General features: G+C 40.8%; 1 protein-coding gene across 8 annotated transcripts in view; it reads right to left on the bottom strand.

Annotated features, from left to right (window-relative positions):
- CALD1 (caldesmon 1) overlaps positions 1 to 21,739 on the bottom strand; it is a 227,170-nt gene that overhangs the window by 189,070 nt on the left and 16,361 nt on the right. For 2 of the 8 annotated variants that reach the window (XM_061165843.1, XM_061165842.1), the window contains exon 1: positions 12,772 to 13,047. The exons of 2 other annotated variants lie outside the window; for them this stretch is intronic. The gene's annotated coding sequence lies outside the window, so the exon portion shown is untranslated. Of the gene's footprint in view, positions 1 to 12,771; positions 13,049 to 21,739 lie in introns of those variants that run through there. 4 more of the 8 variants (XM_061165848.1, XM_061165850.1, XM_061165847.1 and 1 more) reach the window with 3 other exon arrangements.

Genomic DNA, 21,739 nt, shown 5'->3' with positions numbered 1-21,739 from the left:
ATTTTCCCCTGTATTGGGGGATTCGTGGTTATGATCAGCATGTATAAAAATGACTTAAAATAGCCATCTTGGCTTTCCACCCTGTGTAGGCACGCATAAAGTCTCATCTGCTGTTGTCTCCTAGTCTGCTGCTCCAAAGCTGCTCACCTCCTCCTAACTTGCTGCCTCTCAGCCTTGCAGGCTCCCTTGAGCAAGCCTTCCCACCAAGCCCCTGCCCCCACCTCTGATGGCCGCATACCAGACTGTCTGCCACTGTGGTTTCACAGGCTTCCACAGATAGGCCACAGTATGTGAAGCTGCCCTTCGCTGCGTCATTTCAGAGACCTCTTTTGACTTTTTCCTGGATCGGAATTTTGTGTTGCGAAAAGCAGAAAGTAAATGTCAAGGGCAAGTTCAAAAGGCCAAGTGATTTCTAGCTAAGCCTTGCTTACACCCAGAGGGAAGATGGAATACCACCAGCAAGAGGGTCTTTGGTATTTAGAGTTTCAAAAACTATGTCTCATAGATTTCTACCAATATTTTGAATTGGGGCATGTTATGGGTTGAAGTGTGTCTCCCTCAAAATTCTTATGTTGAAGTCCTAACCCCCAGCACCTCAGAATGTGACCTTTTATGAAAATAGGATTTTCACAGAGGCAATCAACTTACAATGAGGTCATTAGGATGAGCCCTAATCCAATACTACTGGTAACTTTAGAAGAAGAAATCTGCATACAGAGAGGATGCTATGTTTACATGAAGAAGGCCATCTACAAACCAAGGGGAGATGGCTGAAGCAGATCCTGCACTCACAGCCCTCACAAGGAACCAGCTCCTCTGACACCTTGGACTTCCAGCCTCCAGAACAATAAGTTTCTATTATTTAAGACATCTAGATTGTGTTACTTTATTATAGCAGTCCTAGGAGACTGATACCCTAGAGATGCAGTCTGGTGGAAGATGAGAATTAGGAGAAGCTCGCCAGACTAATTACAGTTTTTTTCATTTCCCTAAGAAGACTAAGGAATGCTTCTTTGAGTTATCTGAAAGAGTCCCTATGGCAAGTGGGACTGGATGATCCGCAGGAAATAATTTTGATAGTTCATGCCTCAGTTTCTCCCTCCATGGAGTTGATCATGGGGCCTGTGGTCTGAAATTCACACTATGACTGAGTGGAAAGGTGAAGGGTGATCACAGAAATATTCTGAGTTTGGGGCAGGAAGACCAAACTTAAAATGTGGAGCCTTATTAATAAATACACTGAGAACAGCTGTCATGGAAAGTAGACCCTCAATTCTTTACCTGATCACTGAAGTGGAGGACTTCCCACCTGATCCTCACAGAATCAGCTCTCTCCACCTTTTGAGTATCTAAATTTGACACGATTAAAACCCAAAATAGCTTGATATATTTGGACAAAGAGTTTTCCTTCAGTACAGACTATCTCTTCTTGTATTAGAGAAAAGGCTTGCTAACCTGCTTGTTAAACTATCTCTGCTACCGGAAAAAGAAAACACAAAAATATTTCTGCACATTACTTTTTTTTTTTTTTTAAAGCTGTTATAGGCCTAGATCTCATCCTATCAAACACTTACTTGAAAAACCTCTTGAGTCACTAGTAAAAGCAGTGGTGTTTAGCCCTGCTTCCTTATATGGCAGGGAAGGACAATGTGCTTGTCTATTTGAACTGCAGTGTGGCTTTCTGACAAATTATAATGACTGGTTATGGAAACCTCCTGCTCTGGTTTCCATCACTCTTCCTAGGAAAGACAGAACAGACAGCTGTAGGGAAATGGAATAGTTTGGAGTCAGGGAATATCATTGAATCTAGCTTAGTTATTTGCCAGTTGTGTGACTTTGGGCAACTAATTTACTTTTGAGAATTTTGAGATACCCTTGGACTGTAAGGAGATCAAATCAGTCCACCCTAAAGGAAATCAGTCCTGAATATTCATTGGAAGGACTGATGTTGAAGCTGAAACTCTAATACTTTGGCCACCTGATGCGAAGAACTTACTCACTGGCAAAGCCCCTGATGCTGGGAAAGATTGAAGGCAGGAAGAGAAGGGGACAACAGAGGATAAGATGGTTGGATGTTATCACCAACTTGATGGACATGAGTGTGAGCAAGCTCCGGGAGTTGATGATAGACAGGGAAGCCTGGCGTGCTGCAGTCCATGGGGGTTGCAAAGAGTTGGACACAACTGAGCAACTGAACTGAATTTACTTTACTGACCTGAGGTAGTTATCCTCTACCTGAACAGTGCCTGTCATGTAACAAGTATACCAACAAGGTAGTTTACTGAGTTAGCTTACCTTCCCAACCATCTCTAACTTAAAGGCTCAGGAGAGATATCAGTCACTTCATTTGTTTGCTCTATCTTCGAAGGTCAGTGCTTTGTTCTCTAGATAAGTCTCAATCTTCTTCCTTCTTCCATTCTCTCCTCTTTCCTCTCTCCCTCTCTCACTCTAGGTCTAATACACAAAAATCCTACAAAACAACCCAGTCTCAGGAATAATAAAACTCTTTAGCCAGACTAGACAAAAGATGATTTAGAACGTTCAAGGCAGCACAGACCCAATGATAAGTGTAGAAGAGAAAATCCTGTGGTTGAAAGGGATGGTGGGGGTTGTCTGCCTCTGTAGTGTATGGCTGGCTGAGCTCTGAGCTCCAGAGACAGATAGATCTAGTTAGAAAGTGCTTATGCTGACCTGAAACAGGGTTTCCTGGAATTGTTTCTATTGGTCCTAGTTGTACTTCCTGGAGAACTGGACATGAAAGAATTTGGCTCCTTTTGCTCTGTCTACAGGATAGCAGTGGAGTAGGCAACTTGGGAGAGTGGGTAGCTAAGGGCACTGGCACTTTTAAAAGGAGTCCCATGCCTACAGATAGCCTCCACAGGAAGCCACGGCTAGTAGCTGACGATTTTTAACTTAGTGCTTGTCATGTGCAAAGCAGTTCAACTCTATTATTTCTAGTCCTTATAACAATGACAAAAAGGAGGAAAAAATGATCCCCTTGTTGAGTAAAGAAATAGGCCAGATAATAGTAAGTTTAAGATTCCAGCTCAAGTCTTCCTGATTTTAAAGTGTGTTCTCAGATAGGCTACATCCCCAGAAATATACACAAGCTCAAATGGAGTAATCAGGCAGCAGAGTGTGGTGGTTGAGGATGTGGACTATGGAGCCAGTTTATCCAGGTTTGAATCCTGATTCTGCCACTTACTAGCTGTGTGACATTAGATGTGTTACTTAACCTGTGTGACTCAGTTTCCTCATCTGTCAATCTGATTGTTATGAAGATTATTTATTTAATTAGCTACTTGGCCTGTGTCAGGGGCTATTATAAGCACTCAGGACTGATACAATTAGAGAGCAATCAAGGAATTCAAACATGAATATTGATTTCCACTTTCTTATCAAGAAGAAATTATGGACATTTATTCCTTTAATTAGTTAACTCACATATTAAGCACCTACTTTATGTGGGGCAAGGCACTTTTTTAGGCTCAAGTCACAGCACTTGAAAAATCCAGACAAGGTCTCTGAGTTCATAGTGCATTGTTTTAGCAGCATGGGAAACAATAAACAAGTAAACAAATAAATAGGCAGTTATAAGCATACATTATGAATATGCATGTACCTAAGCATTGTGGGTATCCCGATTGGCTCTTCAATTAATTTTACTGACTTGATATTTTAGGGTCAGTGGTGTGCTAATAAATGTTCGATAACAATCCCTGGGGGTCGGCAGGGGCGGGGAGTCTGACTTGTGTTATTTCCTAATTTCCAGGGTGTAAATACTTCCATCATGGTTGACCTCAAGCTCCCAACATGTCATCGGTGAATAAAGAATTGGGAGAAGTTCTCTTGCACAGTATTTGGTGGTATTTCCATTATATGGATAAAATAGATGTAACTAACCTCAACAGCATAGTTAATAATAAAATGTAACATAATTAGGAAGAGATCAGTTTTGAGTATTTTTTTAACCTTGTCTTTTGCTATAATTTAACTGAAAGTCTATGTAACTTAATTTTGGATAATGACTGTATAATGACTAGCTCTCAAAATCTTGAAAATTTAGCAATTGGCTTTTGGGAGCTAGTATGAGCTGGCTGCACACACTACTGGGTAAGGAGACATTTCAGAGGAAAAGGAGACTGAGTCACAGTTGTGTCATCATGCAGACATAGGTCCTAATCTGATTCCTTTTTAGTTGCTTTTCTCCAGCAAGCTCTGCTTTCATGTACACAGTGGAAGCACTGCTCTGTAAACTAAATACCATCGGCACAAATATAGCAACCATTCTGGCATTCTTCTTGGACCAGGTTGTTCATACAGATACGGTTTTAACTCTACAGGCCTTAGTGAATATAATTTATGTCCTTGGTGCTCTGAATATAGCAGATTCTTCTGTGCAATAAGGAGGTACCTCCTGACTGTTGTCTAAGGGAAAACCCTAGGGATGGAGTTTCTGTCCTACAAAAGCCAATTACTCCCCCTGTCCATGAACCTGAGGCCTCTTGTCTCTTAGGGCTAACAGACTTCTGAAGGGGCCACCCAAGGAAGCATCCAAGGCCCCAGACTAAGAGGAGATAGATGGTGAGAGTGGAGGATTTGTACATTCCTTACCACAAAGTGGAAAACAGAGAAAAACATTTTCTGTTTTTCTTGGTAAGCTAAATATCTAAAGTAACCAACCTCCAAAACATCCTAAGGACAGAAATACTTAGAGAGACAATTTTTCTTCAATTCATCCCTCCCTGAAGCCTAAATTTCACTTAGTAATGGTGGCTGGAACAGGAAGTGGAAATACCATGAGAAATTTTATTCTTGCCACATTTTCAGTGCTTTACAAAAGCAAACACTGGAAATCTCATCAGAGAGCTTGACCTTACAGGGTTGATAACTTTGCGGCCAAACCAAAAGAGTATTGGAAGCTGGAGGAATTTTCAGATAAATATTCTAGTGCTTCTGGAGAGACTCTTTAGCAATACTGATTATTTGGAATAGACAGCTGTAACTTTTGGAAAGAAATTATCTGAAACTAAACAACAAGGCTTCTGAGGAGCAAGTGATTCCATGGATCTACTATAAATTATTTTAAGCACAGATGTACAGAACTGTTTCTGAGTCGAGGTGTTTTAGCAGAATCACAGGGAGTTTTCATAAACTGGACCCCATTCTAATCCTACTGTATCAGAATCTCTGTAGATGGGTCTCAGGGATGTTTTCAGAAAATCCTACAGATGACTCTGATTAAGATCTCCTGGATTATAGGCAAATTGGGGTGCAGTGTACAATCCAAATCCATATACTGTTAAAATGGGAGGGACATTTTCTTATGCTACCAGGAGAAGCAACCTGGTGTACTGAAAGATTAACAGCGTGGGACTTAGGACACGTGTGTTCTGGAAACACCTTTGCCACTAATTAACTGGGTGACCTTGGTCAAGTCATTTGGTTTGTTCTTTCATGCAGCAGATATTTACCGGACTTCCGTGATGTGCCAGGCATTAGGTATATATTGGGGGAAAAAAAGATGTTCCCTGCCATTATGAATCTTCCTGACATGAATCAAAGAAACCTGCAAATATGTGTGTAATTTTACTTGGTGTGGCTAAGCTTTAATTTCTCATCTAGAAAATGAAGAGTAGATTACTGGTTCATTTTTTTTTAAAAGAATTTCTTCTTAAGATCCCAAATTTCTTGTCCCAACATTCCCACACACAATATAATTACATGTTTTAGGGCCACTGATTGAGATAACATAATACCAAAAGCTGCTATGAATTCAATAACTGTTTACAATAAATTAGCATTTGTGTCATCATAATGCACCTATGTAACTAGAAAAATAGTAGCACATATTGTTTACTCAGCGTATCAAAATCACTTACTGCATATATGGACTTATTTACCTCTTGCAGTAACTTAGTGGCCTCCCAGGGGTCCAAGGTACAGAGGTTAGGAAACTACAGACTATATTAATCTCATGAAATATGTGGTACTTGAGTAGCAATGGCTCTTTTCTTATACAACAGACATCACTATCAGTGACAGCATTAATTGCCCAAAGGAAGTTTAGCCTCAGCCTCAGAATCCTTCTCCACAGAGTATTCCAGATGGTCACTACCAACTGTTTAAAGTTGGCAAACAGATGAAAACTTATTATCATTCCCTGGGTCAAATGACTCCTAAGGCCTTGCCCAGCTTTTAAAAATCCACAAATTGTTTATATTTAGTTCTGCTGTCCTGTGGGGCTTCCCATGTAGTGCTAATAGTAAAGAACACACCTGCCAATGCAGGAGATGTAAGAGACCTGGATTCAGTCCCTGGGTTGGGAAGATCCCCTTGAGGAGGACATGGCAACCCATTCCAGTATTCTTGCCTGGAGAATCCCATGGACAGAGGAGCCTGGCAAGCTATAGTCCATGGGACTGCAAAGAGTTGGGCATGACTGAATTGACTTAGCATGCACTGTTGTCTTGCAAACACTACCAAGAACTGAAACGTTTACTAAGAGTACATTAGCTTTTATGCATTTAACTTACTCAGTACTATGATTTACACTGAGATGTATTGATATGTGTGTGTGAAAGTTGCTCAGTCTTGTCTGACTCTTTGCGACTCCATGGACTATATATATATAGTCCATGCGATTCTTCAGGCCAGTATACTGGAGTGGGTAACCTTTCTCTTCTCCAGGGGATCTTCCCAACCCAGGGATCGAACCCAGGTCTCCCCCATTGCAGGCGGATTCTTAACCAGCTGAGCCACAAGGGAAGCCTAAGAACAATGGAGTGGGTAGACTATCCCTTCTCCAGCAGATCTTCCCAACCCAGGAATTGAACCAGGATCTCCTGCATTGCTGGCAGATTCTTTACCAACTGAGACAGGGAAGGCCTAAGAGATATATTGATAGTTATAACATTACTAAGTCATTGCATGTTTAATTTTAAAGATTGCCTTATTTTGCGGGGAGCCATATCACACAAATGACTCATATGAAAATACCCATGTTTTCTTTGGAATCTTTCTAAAATGGATAATCCTTATCCTTTTAATTATCAATGGTACAAGTTTCCAGGCCAATTCCTTTAAGATTGGTTCATCCGACCATGCCGAAGTGATCATTAGGAACTGTATGACTCTGACAGTGGGTGTTTGATTCTCCATAAATTCTGTCACATAAAAATTCAAATGATATTCATTGACAGCTGTTGGACATTTCAGCTAATTTGCTTTCCATGGCTAACTTTCTCTTCTAACTAAATAATTGCCCACTGGGCTGTATTATTCCCCAGGGGTGACGACTGCAGCCAGACACACTGGTAATTCATCCATAGGCATGCAAGTAACCCTTGATTATCCTAAGGGATTTGCCAAAAACAATAGTTATTAGCTGAACCAATCACATTTTCTCCCTCAGAATTTAACCAGGAAGCACAGAAAAAATTCCCCAGTCTGCAGGTCAACAAAAAGCAGCAGCCATATGTGCTGCAGCTGAGTTACGTTAATGGTAGCACATGGACCTCTGCTGGGTTGCTTTGACCTACCTTGATTGCAGCCCCATTCTCCTTGGACTCTGGTCCCTTCTTGGCTTCTATCCTTGGGTTTCCTTGAATTTCCATCCCTTTATTATCCCACATGTATCTTATCATTCTGTCCCTTTACTCAAGCTACTGAAACTTATTAACATAAGGGTCTATTTGTTCCAAGCAGTGTGCCAAGAGTTCTCACATATGTTACTGTACCTGTCTGTACACTGCCTTGCTAAGCAAGCTCTTGGTTTTTAACCTCTGTCTGACTTCTGATTTTTGCTGTTTTTCTTTTACTTATCTGGCTGTAATTCACATGTTAGCCCATCGGTGTATTTTATGTCTATGTGGCTTAGACCCTCCTGACTCCAGTGGAATGAAGGTACTTCTGGCCCTAGGGTCTCTGGTGGTTGGGGGGGGGGGCCTCACCCTGGTCCTGCCCCTCTTCAGCACTCAGGTGAAATCTGCCTAGTTCCCCAGCTTGAGCCAAGAGGGAATGTTGCATGTGAGGGTAAAAGAAACTAATTAACTATTCCTACTTAATATATCCCCCTCCTAGTGAGATGACTTCCTTACAGTTAAGTGCTCTCATCTACATATTTACAAAACCATGCTAGAAGCCTCAGGAAATTATTAAAAAGTAATTTATCTTCAAGTTAGCCATCAGTGGTACACATACATTTTTTAAAAGAAAAGCCATGTTCTAAAACGAGCGCTTAGTAAGAATACCCAACTCACCTAAAATATTCCCCCAAATATTCATTTTCTTTCAACCATTCTTATCAATCCTCTTACTAAATTCTCAGCATACACTTAAGAGCGTAACAGCAGACTTTCCTGAATTCTTCAGCCCCTCCGTTCCCTACAGAAAACTTTCTCTAGAGATGATGTTTTCTTTGAAATGGAGGCCATATGAGGTAATCTCCTTCTATATATGCGTATATTTACACCATCCTGTCTTCCTTCCAAAGAATCTGGGAAACAAGGAAGGACACCTCCTCACATGTTCTGCTCCCATTCACTCTTGTCTCCAGGGAGAACCAACACTTTATCCCACTGCCCACCCCAACCTCCACCGGCTCAAGGGTTTCTCACAAGTCAGTCAGAAAAGTGGGTTCTCAATGGACCTTGAGGGGTTAGAGTTTTTATCAGCTTCTCAAAGGCTTCCATGAGAAAACAACAACAACAGCACAGGGAAGGACGGCCGACAGGGCAGCCCCATCCCCTCTTCCTCACCGCTACCCCATCACCCCGGCCTTCTCCCCCTGCTCACAGCACTCGCCCACCAGCAGCCAGCCTGTGAGCTGAAGAGTGGCTCTTTACCACAGAAACTGCTCTTTCCCTATCTTGAGCATATCTAGGCTTGATTCTTCTGCTATTGTCTGGGCCTCACCCTACAGCCCAGCCACTGTAAATTGTCTGTGTCGGATCAGGAAAGCCCCCTTTGTTTGGCCTGGGGATGGAAGAACTAGAGAAGTTGGTAGAGACGGAGGGAGGCCTGGGGTAGGAAGTGAGGGATGCCACCACAGGGTCCGTCACAGGGGCCCCAGCTGGGGGTGCTGAAGACTGAAGCAAGCAGAGATGAGAGGCCAGATGCGTGGCTCTCTCTGGTCTCAGTACCAACAGGAACACGGCCAGGTGCTCTCAGTTACCTCAGCCTCCTCACAATCCCAGGCTTGACATGCTGGGATTCGTCCCATGCTTTTGGCTGGGGGCAGAGAAACTGCCTCATTTACCAAGCCCTTTCTGTTGTCAGCGCCTTGTCACTGGTCTTCCATTCAACAGGACCTTCAGATTTCCTGGTTCCTGGATGTGGCCTCACACCACTGATGACCCAACTTATTTGACTCCTGAAGCTTTTGTCCTCCTGGTCTCTGATTATGAAAGCCAAAGTTTAGTCAACACTGGGGTGGACCAGTATTCCCTAAACTCTGGGTTCTGGGTTTTAGAAAGAACCAGGATCTAGCAGATATCACTCAAAGGTCTTCAAATATGAGGAAGAACGGAGGAGATAATTAGGGAAAATAGACAAGAAGGGGAGATACTAGTCAAAATGCGCATAATGTCCAAAGGACTCAAATTGAAGGCAGTGGAGTGTACAGCCTATAGAGAAGAAGGGGAAACATCTCATTCACACATCTTAACCACTGTGGGAGGTAGGAGAAGCATTAGAAGGCCCATTCCACAGATGAGGTCAAAGATTGATGACTTCCCTCAAAGTTCTGGGCTTTTTAAACAGGAGAACCAGTACTCAGACTGACTCTCAGGAGTGAAGCCAGAGCTACAAGTATCTCTTTAAATTAACCAACTACTCCAATCCTATGGGCATTTCTTCAATATCAAACTTGAATTAACTTGATGGATGAAGGCCTTTCAGTAAGGAGAAAATGTTTCTATTTTGGGGCCCTGGGAGAATTTACCCAGAAAATTCTTTTTTAAAGTCTGAAAATTCTTTGGCAGCATCTTTCTAACCTCCTCCTTAGTCCTACCATGCTATTTGCATACCACCCTGTCAGCATTTTCCCTGGTCCCCCACCATGGCCTCACCCTACCACATTTCTGAGACATGTGACAGGCTGCAGGCAGTTGGGGAACCTGCCAGTCTCCCCTCATGCCCACGTACAGGTCATTTTTTTTGTCTTGCTAAAGAATGACTAACCAGTAACCGTTCTACCATGAAAATGACAAATGGAGATAACTACGTGTGTTCTTAAGAAAAGGTCTACTAAGGTACATTTTGGGGGCTTCTCCAGGGGGGGCTCAGTGGTAAAGAATCCCTCCTGCCAATGCAGGAGCCTCAGGGGACCTGGGTTTGATCCCTGGGTTGGGAAGATCCCCTGGAGAAGGAAATGGCAACTCATTCCAGTATTCTTGCCTGGAAAATCCCGTGGACAGAGGAGCCTGGTGGGCTACAGTCCATGGGGTCGCAGAGTAGGACATGACTGAGTCAGCATGTACACGGGGACATTGTACTCATCAGAATAGAAAATACAGCCAGATACAGGATCACCCTATACTATCTGCTCCAGAGCAGATCCTCAGACCAGTCACAAGAGCCAATTAGAACTGCTAATGGCCTCACTGTCAGAGAATGCTTATATGCATCTCATTTAAATCCTTTAAGCTTCATTTTGAACCTTCTCTTCAATGTAAGAAGTGTCTGTTTCTCTAAAGCAGTCTTTTGATCTGAATTATTTAAATTGTACATTCTGCTAGTTTTGAATAATGGAAACAACCTAGCATGTTACCTATGGATCAATTCATTGTACATTCCTCCTGTGTGCTGAGATCACTTTTCACTAGTGACTTTTTAGTCCAGATTTCTGCCATTGCATTTCTTTTTATTAAATGATTCTAATCAAAGAGAAATTTTTGTGCTGTGGTTTCATTGTGCTCCTTTGCTTTACTATTTGGGGAGATGTGTGCTAGCTAATATTCAACAAAAGTAGCAGAAAGAGTGGCCTGAAGTCCTACCTAAAGTATAATGCCCAAATCCCCTTGCTCCATCACTACATAGAGTAGAACACTTGAAGCATTATTTTGAGAAAATGTATTTTTGTGGTTGTTTGGGGGGTGGGGAGCACACGAGGAAGGTAGGAGAGAGTGGTAGTAGCAAAGTTTGAACTGTCAGGGATTCAGAGATGTTGGTTTCAAAATGGAATTTATCCTCAAATCCCAAGATTATAGATTTCCTCCCAAACTACATTCCCTACATGGTTTAGAGAGCAGTTAAGAAAGAAACTGCTCTCTGTATTTTGATTGACATTAAAAACACTGTGAAAATAGTTTGGAACTTGATCTCTTCGAGGGAATGACAATAATCAAACGATAGCTTTGCCTGCAGCCTTTCTTTCACACTTACTCAGAACTGTTCCAGGAAGAGAAACTCACAGGGAATTCTGTTCTCATATATCACTTCTAGAAGGAGAGGGAAGCATTCTCAAGAAAATTATCCCCAAACTTTTAAATATGAAGGGAGAAGATTATTTAATGAATCTCAACACAAAACCACCTCTATTCATGGAATAAAATCAAATCGAGTCAGTCATTTGGAACTGGAAACCTTTAATATCCAGGTTTATTTTTGAAAAAAAAAAAAGCTCAGATATGTCTTTCTTGCCCTATACCACCTAGTCTTCACTTAAATTCTAGACATCCATGTCTGGTTTTGCCAAACACGTTAGAAGGATTTCACTATTCCAGCTCACAAGTCCATCTGCATAGTCTGATTAACAGATGGGATCCACAAATACCAAGTACTTTGTTCTCACTCATCTTTTTTTTTTTTTTTTACCATGTATTGCCACTCAAATTTCCCCACCCTTTACAACCATCTCTTTCTAAAAGGAATTCCAGGCTATTACCAACTAGCTGCCTTGCACTACTGTTTAAGATGCCCCAATATGTCTGACTATCTTGAAATGAAAGCTTGCTCCCTCCCTTCCCAGAACAAACTTGCAACCTACACCTTTTTCAAATTCTCCAGTGACACTCAGGCATGCTTTCAAACAGAAAATAGGATTTCTTGAGAAATAGCTTGGTCAGATGTGAAATGCGATTTCTAAAAACACACCCACTAGCACATGCATTCTCTCATTATTAGGTTTTATAGGAAACAGATCACGGGAGGCATCTTCTGTCTGGGCAAATAGCAGATCAGTTACATTAACCCAGCCTATGCTAAATGCCAGTGCTCTTCCTCCCCCCACCCCTGACCTTATCTCCTTGCAGCTCTAGAAGTCAAGTCTTAAACACTGGTAGCGAATAAAATGTAAATGCGTTTGGTTAAAAATTATCACTTTTGGCTTCTCATCCACCTAGAAAGTTATTGTTGTTTTTAAAGCAAAACCTCTTTAAATCTCTGATAATAAAAGATGCAGGAGAGACGGCTGGCATGAGCAAATAGGCACCACACGACTATTGACACTGGCCTATGGCGGTCAGGTATAATCCCCAGGGCACTCCTGAACAAAACGCTATCTTATCAAGTTGCCAGTGGTCCCTGGATATAAGTCTCTCTATAATCTCTTCTCTCGTCCAGACTCTAAGAACGAAACTTGAAATCTCATCCTGTTTGTCTTCCGGGAACATCTGCAGGGCAGCAAAGTCCAATCCCGAGCATTTGCGTGGTTTACTGACTTTTATAATCTTGCATCTCCAGCTACCTAGCCCAGGAATGCTGACTGAAACCCAGAGAAAGCCCCCACGCTCTCTGGAGGAGATTAAAAGAAAGCCCTCTGTGCCTTACCTCGTAGGCTGAAACTTCTTCCCGGGGACTAAGTCGGAAAGGAAGGACTGATTTCTTTAAGCAGGAGCACAGTGAGAGGGCAGGCAGGCAGGCAGCCCAATACACACTGCTCTATTCAAGAAAACTCCAGACCGCCCTTCCTCAGCCCCTCCCAGAAGTCCATGCTAAGTGAACACATATCCCCTATGTTTACAGTCGGCATCGGTGGTATGCATTGTCCTGTAGTTTTTCTAATAGGCAGCCAATGACGACACCCCAGCCGAGGTGGATGCAGCCTGCCTGTGGAGATGCCTGTCATTCCCTAGGCATGCTCAGGAAATCACTCATCAGAAAAAACCAAGACCTAAAAAGCTCTGAAACTGCGTGCAGGCTGCCAAAACCAGCCTGCTACATGCCCTTTTTTGGTTATCCTTAGCAGGGCCTCTGGAAGTGAATCCATTGTCAGGAACAATCATAAGAAATGTTAATCTTGGAGAAAGAGGCTGTCTTGTAGAACACAAATGGAGCTTTAAAAAGAAAGCACAGTCCATGAAACTTAAACTTAACAGTCTGTACGTTTATTGGGGTGGGGGTTGGGAGTGGCTTTTTAATTGAGAGATAGCCTATTTCTTTTAAAAGTCGTTGTACATACAAAATGGAATTTAATTGTGTATGCAATTTTAAAGCCTGACATGGCTAAGACCCAGGTCCAATGTACAGGCTAAATTTTAAACTGAAAGAGGCACAGCCTCCTAAAATATGCGCTATAAAAACAACTAATCCAAAAAAAAAAAAAAAAAAGCAGGTCTTTTTTTAATAGAATAAGTATGCTGCCAGAAATTCATCCAGGCAGGGTCCTATAGACTTGGCTATCCTCTTTGATTTTCCACATCACCTTTCTCTCTCCTTCCCTCTCCCCTCTTTTTACTCAGATTTGGTGACAGATATTGCTAGAAGTTGTGCAAAGCAGAGAGGGTGTGAAGGGATCTAGCAGCTGCTTTGGAGCTGGTGTGGATGGATGCATATGCCCACAGAGATGACACTGACATCCTCGTGTCTTCTTGAAAGTACTCCAAACGACTCTTCCTTGATAGGATGTGTGCTGTGAGAGGGTCAGAATTAGGAGATGCTGAATTAAAATGAAATTAACTAGCTTGTGTGTATATATATTCTGTGGTCTTGTACTTCTCAATACAGAATTTACTCAGTCGATCAGTACTCAATTCAGTCACAAGAGACTGTGAGCCAGGTGCTGGGGCTAGGTGCTACATATCTGCCTCATTCATTATTGCTCTGTGTTTGGAGACTCTTCCATTACTGACCAGAAGGAGTTAAAATATTTTGCCTGGCTAATTACAAGCCCAGAAGCATGGTCTTCAAAAATCTTAGGTATAACTTGGATAAGCCTTTTTCCTATTTAGGAAGATCTGAATTAGAAATGAGCTCTACTTAGGAGAAAGTCCCTGCCCATTTTGCCTCCCTCAGAGGACTGGGGAAGTGACTGAGCCCCATCGTGGCTTCCTTCCTCAGTTCCAAAGCACTAAGTTACCTAGAGGCATCTCTGTCAACCTACACTCACCTTTTTGGGGGAAAGGCTACTCTGTCCCCTCTTTCCAATGGCTACTGCAGCACGGCCTAAAAAAAAAAAAAAAAAAATCTACAGCAAAGCCTGCCAGGCGGAGGGAGAGGTGAGCTCCAGGCATCCCAAGTTGAAACCCAGAATGCACTTTCCCAGGGAAGCAAAATAAATAATGGCTTGTGGGAATAGGACAGTCACTGCTGCATTTCAAGTATGCTGTGGCTCAACCAGGCATTTGTGGAACACCACTGTTTATAAAAATTGTTCCTATGGGAAAATGCTCTCTGATCCCAAAGAAATGATTTGGAAATAAACTTTGGGAACACAACCAGTTTGGGCTGCTGGGGACAGGTTGTAAAGATAGAATAACACTCCGTAGTCTGATAAACTGCTGAGCTTGAACACTTGGTGGGCAGGCATCCCTAAGCTCTGAAAACAACTCGGCTGGTGAAGTTGATGTGAAGATAGGACCTGTGTTCAGAGAGGTTTGGTGCCTGTGATCTCCGTGCAGTATGACTGCAACTCAGTGAGGCCTGTTTCGATGTGCTGCTTTCCATGGCCACCGCTGGTTATATCCTAAGCAGCATTCTCCCTGCTTGTTTGAGTAATACCCTTTGGTTGAGCAGGATCAAGGCATAATTTACCATCTATGAATAAAATAAGTACCAGCTTTCCAGAGGAAAGAAAAGTTGTGCTACAAATGGGGAAAGTATTATCAGCAGGAAACATAGAAAGGACATGCATTTTGCATGGTTTTTAGGAGATAAATGGCTAAATATTTTTGGATTATGTCTTTAGAAAAGAGACGTATGTTTCCCTAGATAAATTCTGAGTCCAGGGTTTTGTGGATGAGCAATCATTCAGCTTATTTTGTGTATTTGAAAATAGACTTATTGTGCAGGAACTATGTAGTTGGAAGAATAATTTAACAAATTCCATGTAATATACACCATGACATAGAAAAATTCTTTTTTCATTGTCCTTTTACTTTTAAAAAAAGTAAACAGGAATAAAAAAGGAAAGGGAATAAAAAGAAAGAAAAGAGATATATGTTGCCAATCTCAGTCATGGGATAACAATATTCACTTTTTCCAGAAGTCATTTGTAAATGACACTAAAAATACAGGATTTACATAGGCAACTTCTGTGGAATATATTTCCCACTCGGATCATCCCAGATAAAGAACAGCTTGCCTAGCATAGGCTGTATCTACCTGATCAAACCATAACAACTCTAAAAAGACATTTGGAAACACCTGGATGATTCATTGTATTCTTTCATTTCCAACTGAGGATTTGCCAGCTTGCAGTGGTGAGCAGTTTTATTTTGCTAGTGGGTCAATTTGGGAAAAGTAAAAGCAAGTCATACTTTTCTCATTCAAAATTAAAATCAATTCATTGAGTTCCATGAAAAATATACATTCTTCCAACTTAAAATATCTACTTTATTGAGTTGCACAGATATTTCAAGCATTTTAAAAGACAGTAAAACAACCTGTCTCCCCCACACACATACCTTCTTTCACTCAAATGAAGTATGTCCAGAAACTCAAGTTTATAAACAATAAAATCAGATTGGTAGAATGTTAATATCAAAGTTGGACAACAAAAATGGTAAAAAAAAAAAAAAAAAAAAGAAAGAAAAAGAAAAGGAAATTAGACTAAATATACTTATGAACCTAGATGGAAAAATTAACATATTGAATCTAACAGTGCCAAAAAAAAAAGACAGGGCCAATTCTGTGATGGTCAAAATCTGAAAATCTATGGATATATTATATACTATTAGCAGTTTAAAAGTCTATAAAAATAGAAAAAAGGAAAGTGAAAGCTCATCTCAATAGATAAAAAATAATGCTTGGTAGGACTGATTGGAAGGACTGATACTGAAGCTGAAACTCCAATACTTTGGCCACCTGATGCAAAGAACTGACTCATTGTAAAAGACCCTGATCTAGAAAAGATTGAAGGTGGGAGGAGAAGGGGATGACAGAGGATGAGATGGTTGGATGGCATCACCAACTCGATGGACATGAGTTTGAGCAAGCTCCAGGAGTTGGCGATGGACAGGGAAGCCTGGAGTGCTGCAGTCCATGGGGTCACAAAGAGTCGGACATGACTGAGCGACTGAACTGAAACTGAATGCTTGGTAAAATTAGTAATCACTTATAGGAAAAAAAAAAAGCTCTTAAAAAACTAGCACCAGAATCTTTGTAAACATAAGAGATATTTACCATAAATATAGAGCAAACATCACAATTAATGATGAAATTTAAAAGTATTCCCATTATAATCAATGAAAAGACAAGAATGACTATTATCTTTTCTGCAATTAAAAAATGGATTGGAAGTCCTAGCCAAGACAAAGAAATAGAAAAAAGAAATAGGAGCTATTGAAATTAGAAAGAAAAACATGCTATTTGCTATGATATGATTTATTTATTTGCTATTTATTTGCTATGATATGATTATCTATGTCAAAAGAGAATCATCAAATATATTAGAACTACTAAAAGAGGTTAGCAAGATTATTGGAATCAAGTTCAGTATGCAAAAATTCAGAGTTTCTGTAACCAGTCATCTTTAATTTTAAAATATAGTGCAAAACTATGTTATTATTAGCAACAAAAGTGTGCATTACCTGGGAAATAAATGTAACAAAATATGTGCAAGCAAATTACAAAATGCTTATGTCCTGGATTTAAGGACATAAAAGGTCTGCCTGAATGGTGAAATATATCACTTTTACAAAATGGCAAACCTCAAAATTATAAACATGTAAATTCTTCTCATATTAACCTATGCATTGACTATTACAACTAAAATCCCTAAATGATCTATTTTATAGAATTTGACAAAATAATCCTAAAAGTAATATGGAAAAGTAAAGATCTAAAGAAAAGTACCAATATATTTATAGGACAATTCTAGTTAAAATAAGACAAATAGATTAATAGGATAAGGTAGAAAGCTTAGAAACAGTCCCAAGCATTTATGAAAACATTTAAAATAATAGTGAGGGCATTATAGATTAGGGAGAAAATGGTGTATTTTTCATGGTAAGGTTACAACCAATTATATGAAAATAATACAATTAGATTCAGAATTTCCACCTAGAGCAAAAGAATCTAGACTATATGAAAAACAAAACTTGAAAATGATTAGGAAAAATTGTAGGAGAATATATTTAAGATAGAGGATGGCAGAATTCTTAAATCATAAAAAGTAGAACATACAAATGAAAAGACTAAAAAACAAGATCGAGGATATGGTTAAACTCAGCAGATTAAATGCACATCCCTCATTTATTTCTGCTCCTTCCCCAAATCTCATCAAAATGATAACAAAGAAATAAAAAAATCATAAATAAATCCTACGGGGCAAAGTACTGGAAAAGAGTCAACACAGGTCGATGTGAGCCAAATTCTGAAATATGGAAAGTGGACGGATGGTTAGTAATTGACTTACCAGAGCTGAGAAACTGAACTCTGGCCCTGTGGAGCAGAAGGCCGATAGACAAGAAAGAAGCCAATTATAGCCTCAGAACCAGGAAAAACTCAGGATGTGGAAGCTTGGGAATCTCTGAGATGAGAGATGGAGCAGAAAACAGGTTAGGCTGAAAATCCAAGTAAGGAACAATTAGAAGCCTAGATACTCCTCTGCCCCCACCAACCCAGATACCCACCCCTCACCCAACCAGACAGACATGGAGTTGATTTTCTGGAGAGCAAAGCAGTGGACAGAAAAGATGCCATGTGCTGAAAACAGACTTTGAAATGAATGTCTGCTCAGGGAACACTGAGCCTGCACGCCACAGAAAGGAAACTGGGGGATCCCACTTCAGGGAAACTGGCAGACCCATGGAAAAAGGATCTAAAGGCAAAATTTGAGGGACCCTGGAAATGTCTATCTTATCACCCAAAACACTTTTGTGAACTTTTGTGAATTGAAAGGAACTTTCAATCAACTGTTTAGCATCTCACTCTTAAATATGAACATCAAGTTAAAGTAAAGCTCTGAAAAAAAGATTAGAACAACAGAAAAAAAGAGACTCAGAGGAAAAAGGGGGAGGGTGAGAAGTGGAAGAAAACTTCAAGAAAACTATAATTACCATATAACTTGAAGAAAACAATAATTACCATTCTCAGAGAGATAAGAGAAGATACTGTAGCCACGAAACGAGAAATACTCTGTAAAAAGGTATTTGCAGGGAACAGGAAAGAACTATTGTAAATGAAAAATACTATGACAGAAATTCATAAAAATTCAATTCAAGAAATGGAGGATAAAGTTTAGAAAAATCTTCCAGAAAAGTAGAAGAAAAAGACAAGATGGGAAAAAGGAGAGAAAAGAACATTAGAGAATCAAGCAAATAGCCAATATCTGAGCACTCCAGAAAATTGTGGGAGGGAAATTATGAAATAAATAATAAATTAAAATTTCCTCAAACTAAAGGGTAGAAGTTTCCAGATTCAGAGGGCCCACTGGTCATTCAGTAAAATGAATGAAAACATATTGTCTTCTGAAGTCATCAAGTTCTTGAAGTTATATATTTTAAAGGGAGGAAAAAGTAGGAGCTAAAACTAGAAACCAAGAAGCTTCGAAGACAAGGATCAGAAAACAGGGGATGCAAACCCATGACAGAGGTAAAAAGTGGTCCCATAATGAGGGTGAAAGAAAATTCGGGGACAACAGCTGGTCCAGAAACCAATCAGCAGAGATTGGAGCAGAGGACTCCAGGAAAGATATTTAAGAAAAAGGCAAGTAGATAGATTACCTGATACGTTCTTGGGAAAAGTATTTATGATAGGTACGTAGAAAACAAGTAACTATAAGATTGAGGTCATTATAATTTCAGGAAAAATTAAATATTTGTATGAGAAAGGAAAAGTAGCTATTGTACACTACACAGGTCAACTGTGAGAAAAATTTACAGGTGTAATTGTGTAAACATTACATGTTGAATTCACCAAAGCAGTGATGATGTAATTAGATTCAGAGGAGAATGAGCAAGAACATGTTAGTAGGATGATGCTAGATAAGAGAGCAAAATCTGCATTTTGTTTAGCAGGAAATTAGTAATAAATGTCTACTTTTGAACTTTTAGTAAATAGTTGAATTAGTATATTGTTGGGAATATGAAAGCAATTACCAACTCCCCCTACAATAGTTCATTCATTCACAGAACAAATGTTTATTGAGTCTCACCCACATGCCAGGGCCTGTTCTAGGCGTTCACTGTGAACAAAATACATTTCGATGAAGGGAGACAGATAAACGCATTAGCTAATACATAAATATATAATATGAGGCAGGGGGAAGTGCTGTACAGAAAAAATAAGAAAGTGCAGAGGAAGAGAGGAAATCAGAAAGTCCTCTCTGGAAAAGTTTTTCAATAGAGAAGTGGATAAAAAAAAATGAAGGAGTAAGCAGTGAGGCTACAGGAAGGAAGGGCATTTCTGGCTGCAAGCATAGCAGGTACATACTGAAGGAATAACAGAGATTTCAGAGTAATTGGGAGAAGTGACTTCCAGTGGCCCAGATCATCCAGAACCTTATGGCCACGGCAAGGACTTTAGGTTTTGTTCCAAGTCAGAGGGAAAGGCACTGGAAGGTGTCGAGCAGAGAGAAAAGGGTCACTCTGGCAGAGTGCACACGCACTTGTGCAGAATAGGCGGCAGGAGCGTGAGGCAAGAAGCAGGAGGGAGCTGTCGCCTCCTGCTAGACATGAGGTGCTCCTGGGACTAGGGCCGTCACGCTCAGAGGACTGAGAAAGCACTGAATTTTGGACACATCTGGATGGTTTGAATGAGGGATGTGAGAAAAAGAGAGGAATCAAGGATATCTCTTTTCATGGTCTGGATAACTGAGTGGGAGTGTGATTTCATGAAACGGGGACCACTGAGGGAGGTATAGATTTCAAGGAGGGGGTGGGAATCACATGAGACATATGTTAAGCATATTAAGATGATAAGAGGCATCCAAGTAGAAGCACAGATAGGTCCTGGGATGAACAAATCTGGTGTTAAGGGGGGAGGATGAGGCTGGAGATGCACCTTTGAGAGTTGTCCATTTATAGATAGTATTTTTAAACCAGGAATAAGTTCCCTGAAAAAAAAAATGATGCAGGCAGTGAAGAGAAGAGGTGTGGGAACTGACACCCCATTTTTAGAGCCCAGAAAAGAAGGCTGAGAAGGAGTCATTGAGAGTCATTGCCTAGGGGGAGGATCAGTTACAAGAATGGGTGAGGAAGATGATGACTGTCTTTTACTGAAAGTTGCATGTATGATTTGACTTCAAAAATAATATGGTTTGTAACAGATTGGATTCTTACAGCCAGATATTCACTTCCTCTGTGACTGGGATTAAATACTCATGTCCTCTGCCTTGTATTGCTGCAGTGCTCTTCCTAGGAGGTCTTGACCTGGGTTTTGCTGTGAATCATGGGATGTGGCTAGAAAGGATGATGTGCCCATCCCAAGTGGAGGCTTTAAGAGGCATCACATTTTGCTTTTACTCTTGAGTGTCTGCCCTTTGCTGTGATAACAACAGGTGCCATGGAATTGAGTGGGGTCTTCCCATCCCCTCAAAGATATATTCATCCAGAACCTGTCAATGTGACTTTGTTTGAAAATGGGGTCTTTGCAGATGTATTAATAATTAAGAATTTCAAGATGAAATCATACAGGATTATCTGTGTTGTGCTTATTTGCTAAGTTGTGTCAGACTCTTTTTGATCCCCTGGACTGTAGCCTGGATGGATTATCTAGGTAGGCCCTACATCCAATGATAAGTGTCCTTATAAGAAAAGGACAGGGACTTCCCTGATGGTCCAGTGGTTAAGACTCCACCATCCAATGCAGGAGACACAGGTTCGATCCCTGATCTGAAACTAAGTTCCCCCACATGCCATGGGGGAACTAAGTCTGTGGGGAAACTAAGCCTATGCATTTCAACTACTGAGTCCATGGACTCTGGAGCCTGAGTACCAGAATTAGAGAGAGGCCCTTGCACCACAGTGAAAGATCTCACATGCTGCAGTGAAGTACCTGGGTGCTGCAAATAAGACCTGATGCAGCCAAATAAGTAAATAAATATTTGTAATGCTAAGGATTGCCAGCAACCACTAGGAGCTAGGAGAGAGGCGTGGAACAGATTCTCTCTGAGTTGTCAGAAAAAGCCAACAACCCTGTCAAGACCTTGATGTTGGACTCCTGGCCTCCACAATGGTGGAAAAATAAATTTCTGTCATCTTAAGCCACCCAGTTTGTGGTAACTTGTTATAGCAAAGCAGGAATTCAATACAACCCAGATCATGGCTGCTCTTCAGCTTGAGTTTCAGAAGACGACACACAAATAGCTCCGCCGGGCCAGTGAACCCACTCAGGACCAGCAGAGTTGCTACTGACC

This window comes from Dama dama, chromosome 18, assembly GCF_033118175.1.
Source record: "Dama dama isolate Ldn47 chromosome 18, ASM3311817v1, whole genome shotgun sequence".
In the NCBI taxonomy this organism is placed as follows: Eukaryota; Metazoa; Chordata; class Mammalia; order Artiodactyla; family Cervidae; genus Dama; species Dama dama.
The sequence above is the reverse complement of the archived record's forward strand: the minus strand, read 5'-3'. Positions and strand labels throughout refer to the sequence as shown.